The sequence below is a fragment of the Phoxinus phoxinus genome (assembly GCF_949152265.1).
Source record: "Phoxinus phoxinus genome assembly, chromosome: 1".
NCBI lineage: Eukaryota > Metazoa > Chordata > Actinopteri > Cypriniformes > Leuciscidae > Phoxinus > Phoxinus phoxinus.
The window spans coordinates 46,760,978-46,771,213 of record NC_136876.1 but is presented as its reverse complement, the minus strand read 5'-3'; the positions used below and the strand labels follow the sequence as shown (position 1 = coordinate 46,771,213).

General features: G+C 35.7%; 1 long non-coding RNA gene across 1 annotated transcript; it reads right to left on the bottom strand.

Moving 5' to 3' along the window:
• Window positions 1-3,433: 3,433 nt before the first annotated feature.
• LOC307008427 lies at window positions 3,434-9,927 on the bottom strand. Its single transcript, XR_013799817.1, has 3 exons — window positions 9,691-9,927; window positions 6,704-7,009; window positions 3,434-6,310 (listed from the first exon to the last, which is right to left on the bottom strand). It is a non-coding gene; the product is annotated as an uncharacterized lncRNA (long non-coding RNA).
• Window positions 9,928-10,236: the final 309 nt, after the last annotated feature.

Below are 10,236 nucleotides of genomic sequence, written 5' to 3'. Positions count from 1 at the left end.
CCGGAGCTGAAATTCAGATATGCTAATGGTCATTTCTAGCATGCACTGTAAGCTAACAACCAATCACAACAGACTGGGACATCTGACCAATCAGAGCAGAGTAGACCAATCAGAGCAGAGTAGACCAATCACAATATACTGGGATATCTGACCAATCAGAGCAGATTAGGCCAATCACAACAGACTGGGGCATCTAACCAATCAGAGCAGAGTAGACCAATCACAACATACTTGGATATCTGACCAATCAGAGCAGAGTAGGCCAATCACAACAGACTGGGCCATCTAACCAATCAGAGCAGAGAAGACCAATCACAACAGACTGGGATATCTGACCAATTAGAGCAGACAGAGTAGACCAATGACAACAGACTGGGTCATCTGACCAATCAGAGTAGACCAATCACAACAGACTGAGCCATTTAACCAATCAGAGAAGACAGAACAACATACTTCCTTTGGTGCAATTATGAGAAAAATAAAGCCTATCGTATGATACATCTAAAACAAAATTAAGAACCTTTAAAATAGCAAGATAGGGTCACTTTAAGAAAGTGCCTAATCGAATTTAGCTAAAAAACAACAGCCAAATGTACAAGACAAAAAACACATATACCGGTATTCATGTAGCAGGCTCCTCAGATACTCTATAATTATTCAGTTAACAAAAGTGACAATAAAAAAGTTTTACACAATGCATTTTATTAATGTAATAAAATGCAATACAAAGATTACAAATAATCTGATGATGACTGCTTAGTACTGTAGTAATCTTAATATCTGTTTAAAGTAGCTCTCTGATATCGACTCACTCTAACTGTGCTCTTCTTCTTATAAATCTTCTATCCATGACATGAGCTCCAGGCAAAAGGAAATGATCCCTGAGAGCCTCCTGTGATCAGACAAATCTATCCTTCCTCCTAAAGTAAAGATGGTTCACCATGGCTGGTGCTTCTGTCTGCTCTATTGAACTACATTGTGTGTTAACAAGTAAACAATGGATCATCACCCATATAAAACCAGACAAGTCCATTATTCAGTTGTGCAGAAGAGTTCACAGGGATGTCTGCGCTAGTTGCTTTATATAAAGAGGGGATACAAAACCTGCGACCTGAAGTCCACGCAAAACAAATGAGGGATTTGATTTGCTAGCAAACTACTTGTTAGTTTTAATAGTAGTAACTAGTTATTCATTAATGACGGAAGAGAATTCTAAAGTGTTACCAAATGTTATTGCGATGACCCTGCCAGAAACAAACTACAAGTGCTAAATACTAAACCACACTTGGCCCAAACTTTGTTGCTATCTGGAGCCATATGCAATTGCTTTCTTTGTTTGTCTTGTGCCATTGCACCTTGAATCAAAGTTGACATAGTTTTTAAATAACACTAATTAGACCTACTTTTGAAATGAGCAAATAAGCATGAATCAAATTTCATTATTTTTGAGAAGAGAAAACCTTTCTCATATATTTTGTTGTAGGCATCAAAATCATCATTCATTATTTTGTTACTGTGTTGGGTTTTCCATGTCAAATCTATATCCTGGTGCAAAACCAGTTGAGAACCACATTGCCAGTGATAAATGTAGTGAAGAGTGAATCTGCCTCCTAGTGGGGTTTTGTAAAACTGCATGAAACTTCTAGGAGTGGTGAAACGGACTAGTGAAAATCACATGGAGCTTATATGAGGGTGTTTGGGTACTTATGGGATTTCAGATGGAAATCTTCATGGTGGCTTGTGAAGTGGGGAAAGAAGGCATCATTGATCCGTGTGTATGGGCATGATGTCAAAAAGTGCAGAAGCATTAAGACAAGTCATGCAAAGTCATTCAGTGGCTAGAGGTACAATACTCTCCAATAACATTATATGGAATATACTGTATGTTTGTGACTTATTCAGTTTGACAGTAATTTGCTTTTCAATTTAAGAAACAATGGCCAAATTTGATTGTCTACCACAAGCCAAAAGTTGCATTTAAATGCAGAAAAGAAAATTTAAAAAGAACATGTCTTCATGGGAACAAAAGCATATCTTTTTTTCTGAAGTCAACATTATGGTAATAAGTGTTCCCTTTAGTTAGGCTCTTGGCCCTTGACTTTTAAGGTTTTAATGACTTTCCATTTAGAAGCATTAAAGGTTAGTTTACCCAAAATGAAAATTCTGTCAGTAATTACTCACCCTCATGTTCTTCCAACCCCAGTAAGACTTTGGTTCATCTTCGGAACACAAATTAAGATATTTTTGATCTGAGAGCTGTCTCACTCCTCCATAGGCTGCTAGGTAATTTCATCTGCCGGCCCAGAAAAGTTAGTAAAGACATTGTTAAAATAGTCCAAGTGACCACAGTGGCTCAACCTTAAGTTTATCAAGCGACAAGAATACTTTTTGTGAAAAAAACTTAAAATAACAACTTTATTCAACTATTCATTTTCTTCCGTGTGGGCCTCTGACGCGAGTTCACGAGATCGCCACAACGCATGCGCGAGATCTGAGAAGATGTCTCGATGTAGTGTCTAAATTGGTTCTAAAGTGTGCATTCTCTGGATGTCCGAATCGTGAGAAACCAACGAGAAAACATAAAAGTGCCTTACCAATGCCACAAAATGAATGGCTTACCTTTCACACTTTCCCATCAAATGATTGTGAGCGTCATCTTCTCAGATCTCGCACATGCGTCGTGGCGATCTCGTGAACTCGCGTCAGAGGCCCACACGGAAGAAAATGAATAGTTGAATAAAGTCGTTATTTTAGGGGGGTTTTTTTCACAAAAAGTATTCTTGTCGCTTGATAAACTTAAAGGACAATTCCGGCGAAAAATGAACCTAGGGGTAATTAACACATGGTTAACTTTGGAAAACAGTCTCGACCAGTCGGCGTTCGTGACTCGACTGGTCGAGACTGTTTTCCAAAGATGGCTCCTGCCTGTATACGCGTAATGTACGGTCTTTATAAAGTATCTTCTTATTAAACTGTCTGTAGTACACTTACACAGTTCTCAATGCTTCGGTTTGCAAGTAGGGACCCTTATTATGCTACCGTGTTAGTGTGAGGCTATTTTGAGCCTTGTTAGTGGTATTAACTAGCGATTTACTTTTACTTATATTCTATGCCCCATATAGCGTTATAAGCTAATCTGTTTTTAGAGATAAAACTCTTTACATTCGATTATCATGAAAACACATCCCAGAGAACGATCGACTCGGTAACCATGTGTTAATTACCCCTAGGTTCATTTTTCGCCGGAATTGTCCTTTAAGGTTGAGCCACTGTGGTCACCTGGACTATTTTAATGATGTCTTTACTAACTTTTCTGGGCCGGCAGAGGAAATTACCTAGCAGCCTATGAAGGAATGAGACAGCTCTCAGATTTCATCCAAAATATCTTCATTTGTGTTCCGAAGATGAACAGTGAACTAACATTTTTAGGTGAATTAACGGTTTAATGAATAGAAAAACACACAAATCAATTCAACCTTCGTAATAGAAAGAGTATTGCAACGCATTAACATTGAAAACATGAAGAGATATTTAATAAAAATGTACAACATCTTTTAATGTAAAAATGGAGTTGTCTGTAGGTTTGAATGTGTGTGTGCGAGACCCAAGCCATGTAATGGGGAGGATTGTTCTGTGAAGAGTTCCAGCTTTGAACCCCATTCATTTCAGTGTTTCTCAGGCTCACTTACCAGGTAGTTGGTACGTTTTTACCAACGTTTTAACGATTTAGTTGACCTCTCAGGAATCTAGCCAGTAGTGGTATTTTATATTGCGTGTTATAGTTAATGTACATTGTTAGATAATATATAGTTAGACTATCTGCAGTTAGAAAACATGAGCTACCAAATCAATAGCTACCATAACCAGATGCTAGTTGTCATATTTTGAACAGTTTTTAGTCTTTCTGCACTCTTTCTCTCTCTTTAGGAGTTCGAATGAGTTTTTATGAAGACTGCCCATTCAATGAATAACTTATCCCTCACCTCACATTAAGTCATGCCAACATGGCTGGGAGTGTCAGACCAACTGCATCAATGAGCAAGTAAAGGCATATTAAGATGATTCAGCAAAATGGCTGAAACATCAAATACAGTCACTACCCACATAGCAACATTGTGACGTCCCAGATCCGGCCCACATCTGGTACACGTGGAATGAAGATCTGGCCCACATGCAGGCCATAGCAATGCCACATGTCAGCCAAGAGCAAAGAAACAAACCAGAACTGGACCTTATCTGAGCCACAAAATATGTGTATATTAAATATTGAGTCATCTCAGCCGTAATAAGTCTGTTAACAAGCAGAATCACCGAAGGAATGAAGAGAACAATAACTACAAATGACTTCAGACACAGTCTTAGATGAAATCCACTGAAGAGAAAAGAAGACATTAAATCTGTGAAGATCTCAGCAGAGGAGGATTAAACAACTCCACAAACAGCATTACCAGCTTCACTTATTACTAACCAGACTGACTTTATTTCTGTCAGACGTCTACAAAAGTTGTTATTACGAATTAACAGAGGTTTAACTCGGTTTCATTTAAAGTCACCATAACAGTGATCAGTGTTTCCATTAGTTGGGCTCTTAACTTATATTTGCCATTACATATTTTAAACAGTAATATCCTATACTAAACCTAAATTAATCTTGACAAACTATATATCATTTGAAAGCTTACAATCTCTAGTTTACATATTTGGTGACTCAAAATAAATTACAGAGGAGCTGTAATTTATCAATTAGCAACAAGAATATTTTCATACTCCTAAGGCGTGTTCAGACTTTTATTTTGAAATAGTGATGAACATGAAAAATCATGAAAGTATGGTAGAAACCTGAGTTTGTTTTCATGCCAAGAGTTCAAAAGATAGCATCCATTCAATTATTTTAGAAAAAAAGCTCTGAAAATGTTCTGAATATAAAGAAAATAATAGATTCAGCATTAGTGATGTGGCAGCGAGCTATAATGCACTTGCGTGTTCTTCTTGTGTTACTTAGAGGTTGAATTCATTTCAAAATCTGCCAAACTTTCAATACTACTTCTGAATAGGATGTCTACTTCATAAATTGAATTAAAATTGTAAAAATAATGGTTCAGATCACTCAAACATATGGAAATGGAGTAATGTCAACTAGTGAAAAAGTTTGGTACTGCGCCCAAACAAAATCTCACTGAAAGCTTATTTTTTGAGATATCAACCTACCATTTGAAACACAACTTGTTCAGATGTTTGGCTTTGATTGTCTTGAATTTTTAGAGTCCACCATGTTTTGAAAATATATATTTTATATAAAATATGAATAATAAAATGTTTACATTGTACATTTTCATAAACTCAAACTTCTATAACTTTTTTTTCTGTTTAACTTTCTCAATATATTTTACTTCTACAAAAATCAGCCAAATGTCTTCTTTAAAACAAGACCGATATCACATCTATATTCCAAAGCATTCTTGAATTACAACCATTTAAGTTAGGAATGTGCATTTTCATGTCTATTTAAAAAAGGGGGTGCCGCTTAACTCTTATTATATATTTTGTCGGTTTTGGCTGCTTTCCACGGTGCACGTGTGCCAGATGTGTGCCAGATCTGGGACGTCACAATGTTGCCATATGTGGGTTGTCAGAATATCTATTTGAGACCATCAAAATAAAGTTTTAGAAGATATTAAGCAGACAGTCTACTAAAACTCGAATAACTGCTAGTTGACATGTAGTTGCAAAGCTACTACTACAATGTCATGGACTGTCGAAATAAAGTGTAACCAATCCCTAGCCTTATATTTCCCTAGATCTAGATTTTCTGCATGGCAGGCAGTTCTTCCAATGATATATTGATTAGATGATCAGTCTATCTTGCAAATTCCATTTATTTAAACCCATCAGGTCTTGTGATATTTTGAAGTTGAGTTGATTTATAAAGATCATAAAGACAAACAGGTTCTCAATGAAAACATGGCAAGAAAGAGAAGAGTCCCTGATAAACAATGCTGCGCACTGGTCCTGCTAACTGGACTGAAACCACCACCAGCATCAACTTCAAACTCTTGATCTTTAAGGTATCGTCCATTTTTGAGTGACCACAGAGAGCAGTTATATCTCGGTTTGTTGTCTTGAATGTTTAGGATGCTTGAGATGTTGAACGTTCCATCGGAGTTCTTCAGGCTTGTGACACTAGAGTTGGAAGTCACGTTCTCGTCGTAATGAAACCAGTTTATTATTCCGTCCGGATACACGCTATTAAAGCTACATTCCATTTCTCCGGGCCCAGTCATATTTTGGGAGAATTCTCCACTGCACTCTCCTGCGTAAATACATTTACAAACACAAGTTACCAGGGTTAATGATGCGATGCCCAGTTTTTGTGTCCAGATCTATAAAAAACAATCTTTTTTTAAAAAAATATAGTAAATATGCAATTGTATAAACCCTCTTCAATGATGAACATGTTTTTAATTTTCCGAAATAAAATATATTTTGTTGAATTGAATTCAAATGTTTTAAAAATACAAAGAAGGTTGAATTCAATTATTTTTTAAATATTACTTTTTAAGTTTCTCATAATGTAGCGTTTTCTACATATTGATTGATTGATTCACTCGTACATTCAAACATTCATGCATTCATTAAAATATGCATTGTGCATGCAACTTTAGACTGCTTAATCATCATAATTATAATGGATCAATGAACTGACCTAAAGAAACGTTGATTTTCTCTGATTCATGTCCAGAGGACGCCATTATACAACAATAATATGTGTCTATGTTTGCTGGTGTAGATTGTAAAATAGTTAACGTTAATGCTTCCCCTGTGAAGTTGCACTCAAATCCTGGAGGGTTGTTGCTCGATGTTGGATCACATTTAAAATCTGGTTCTGCTTTTTTCTTCCAGTAGTTTTCAACAATGGTCAACTGCTTTGATGCGATGATGTTGCACTGTAAGACAGTCCTCTCGTTGCAAGTCATTGTCTGGTCTGGGAAAGCATCCAGCAACTTTTCACCTGCATGTATCATAAAGCAATGTTAGCATTTGCTGAACCATTTTTATGCATTTTGATAACTTAATAAATGCTAAGCAAAATTATAAAACTTAATTTCTAAGGTTGAACGTCAAAAAGAAAAAAAAATCAAAGGCATGTTTCAATGTTGTCTAATATTTTTGTGGTAAAAATGCAAAACAATTAATTCGAAAAAATTTATTAGAAAAATTAATTAGAAAAATAGTTAACAGCATGAAAATGTCATTCAGACATTGTAGTCATACAGAAGTTGTAGAGAAACTTCCTTTCATTTTATTTAATTGTTTTATGTTGATGATAGTAGTGCCTTGTGAAAAGAAAGTACACTTTAGCCATAGTTTAAAATAAAATAATTATTACAGAAATAAAATGCTTTAAAAGATTATAACTCTAACTTGTAATGGTTATGTTTTGATTGTGGAATCATGTTGTTTCCTTTAGTTCCCGAGTTTTCTTTCTGTGTTTAGTTCCTGCTTGCTTAGTTCCCTTGGTATCTCCTTTGTTACCATGGTTACTCGTATGCTAATTGATTATGTTCACCTGTGTCTTGTTTGGTTCCTCATTTAGCCTGTGTATTTAAGCCCTTGGTTTGGTTCTACCCTTTGTCCTGTATTGTCTTTGCATGTGTGAAACTGTTACATTGATTTATTTTTTATTTTTTTTGGCCATCTGGATTGTTTTTGTTTTAGAAAATAAAAGTAAAACGGTTGCAATTTATGGTATGTTTACACAACAACTATGTACTAAAAAGAGAAAAGTTTTTCCTTTGCATTTTTCGTGTACAGATGACAATGTCAGAACGATCACCGTTTGTCCCCGATCCCTGGGTCCGCGAAAACGATTAAAAGTGCCATATTATTTATGCCAGGCCAGTAGTTGGTCACTTTGTAAAGAAACACTATGCACCTATAAACTGAACACGTAATAGGCGTGCACATGACGTCACAGTTTTCACTAGTTCATGTTTTTGTAGTTTAAGGCTATGTTTACACAGAAACGATCTGAAGAGAAAACGCAAAAGTGGCGTTGCGTTATCACTTTTTATTCTGCGTTTAGACAAGCGTTATGGGGGGAGAAATCTGCGTGCATATGATGACGCAAAAGTGTGTGAAATTCGATGTAGTGTGCACTCCAGACGGCTAGGTGACGATGTGAAGCACTGAAAGTGAAAGAGCCGCTGACACAGTTTTTCATGTTTAATACGGTAAAGCTGCTGCTTTAACCCTCGGTGCTCTTCGTGTGTCGCTTAGAAATGACAGATTTTTTTTTTTGTCAATGAAATTAATGCTATATTTTAGTTTGATAATGTTTTGTTATTTTCCTGTACTGGCGCATGCATGTGACGTAAACGCGTACGCGACGCCTTCACTGTCTAGCAGACATTTGCGTTTTTACCCTTTAGACGGGAACGCGATGGTGGAGCGTTTTTAAGATTTCCACTCTGGAGGGCGGTTTTACTTTTTTGCGTTTTTAAGCTCCAAAACGTCGTCGCCGTCTAAACGAATGGCACATCTGATAAAATATTTGTACGTTTTCACCCTCGAGCGTTCTCGTGTAAATAGGACCTAATGGATACTATAACAGCATTGTTTTCAAAAACTTGCACTATAAAACCAATTTTCAAAAGTTGCATTTGTTAAAAGTGCATTTTCAGGCCCCCAAAACACCATTATCGTGTAAATGAACAGCCAAAAAAAAGTTTTCCATTTTTAGTTGAAACTGGTGTCATGTAAACGGTCCCTAAGATCCTCTGCTCCTCTTCCCTGGCCTGCACCATAACAACACTTAAGTGCGAAGTGAATGTATAAACTGAATTAACACAATTTAATATTAATTGTAATTAAGTGAAAATGTATTATAGTTTACATTTATATCTAATGCAATTAGTTCAACTTTAGATTGATTTTTGACCCTCTTATGTGAGACTTACGTACACCTTTATATGTGATTTCATAATTATCCTGTTGTGTGTAAAACGGTGTAATGCCGAATGTACTGACAAGCTTCTATTGAGACGTGCATGTCATGTATTTAAATATAGTTGTAAGTATGTAATCAATGAATTTGTAATTTCACTGTAAAAAAACAACAAAAAAGTTGGTTTAACTTAAAAAAGCAAGTTACCTTGTTGCCTTAAAATTTTGAGTTTGTTGTAATTACAATTTGGAGTTAATACAATGAGGAAGAATGTTTTAATAACCAGAAACTAAAAAATAGCATGTTATCTTCACAAAAAAATTGCTGCGATTATTTATCACAACTTAAAATCCAACATTGTTTCAACTTTAAAAAGTATGTGTTCTTGCTTGACTTAAAATATTACGTTTAGTTAACTTTAGTTTAGTTTAGTTAAGTTGGATATTAAAGTTATCTCAACAAATTTTAAGTTGTTATAACTAACTGTAGCCAAATTTTCTTAAGTTGATTTGACAAAAGATAAAAAGTTGTGATAACAAATCATGAAAATATTTTTTTACAGTGTTGGTACATTTAAAATATGTACAAAAAAATAAAAACCACAATGCAGTTCAAATTATAATCAAGTACTTTACATGCGTTTTATGTTAGTCAACACATCAAAATAAGTGCACGTCTTTAAAGTAATTCAATACATGTATGCAAGGGAAGTCATCAATGAATTTATGAATAACTAAATGTCTTACCTGAGGTGGTCACCTTCCCTGATATCAGGAGAACAATTAAAAATGTCATAATGACAATCATCTTTTTTAGTTTTTCAGAAGTTAGATATGCGCTGAGAGGAAGAAGAAAGTGTTCATGAACATGAACTGTCTCGGTCTGCACTCCTCCTGACTCCTACACGGACTATGAAGAGGAGAATTTACCCTGAAGCCGACAACAAGTACTCGCTTGTCCACCCTGCAATGGCAAGTTCTGTTCACCCCTCTCTTCTATCTTTTCGTCCTGAACAATGTCAGACGGGATTTCAAAAAGCAAACATATTTGTCGTTATGTCTCGGCTTTTCTTGAAATACCCATGAAATAAAGGGATTGACCCCCTGGCCTTCATCCTTTCACTTATCAAGAGATTTTCTCAAACATCCTCCTTGTGTTTCATTAGCCAATATCTGGAATGCTGAATTTGCAATGTGATTTTTACCTTTTTAAAAGGCAGAAATAAACTCTACTGGAGCCAGTGGTATTTACCAAAGCTTACACAGCATTACTCACCTCTTGTGTAATGAATT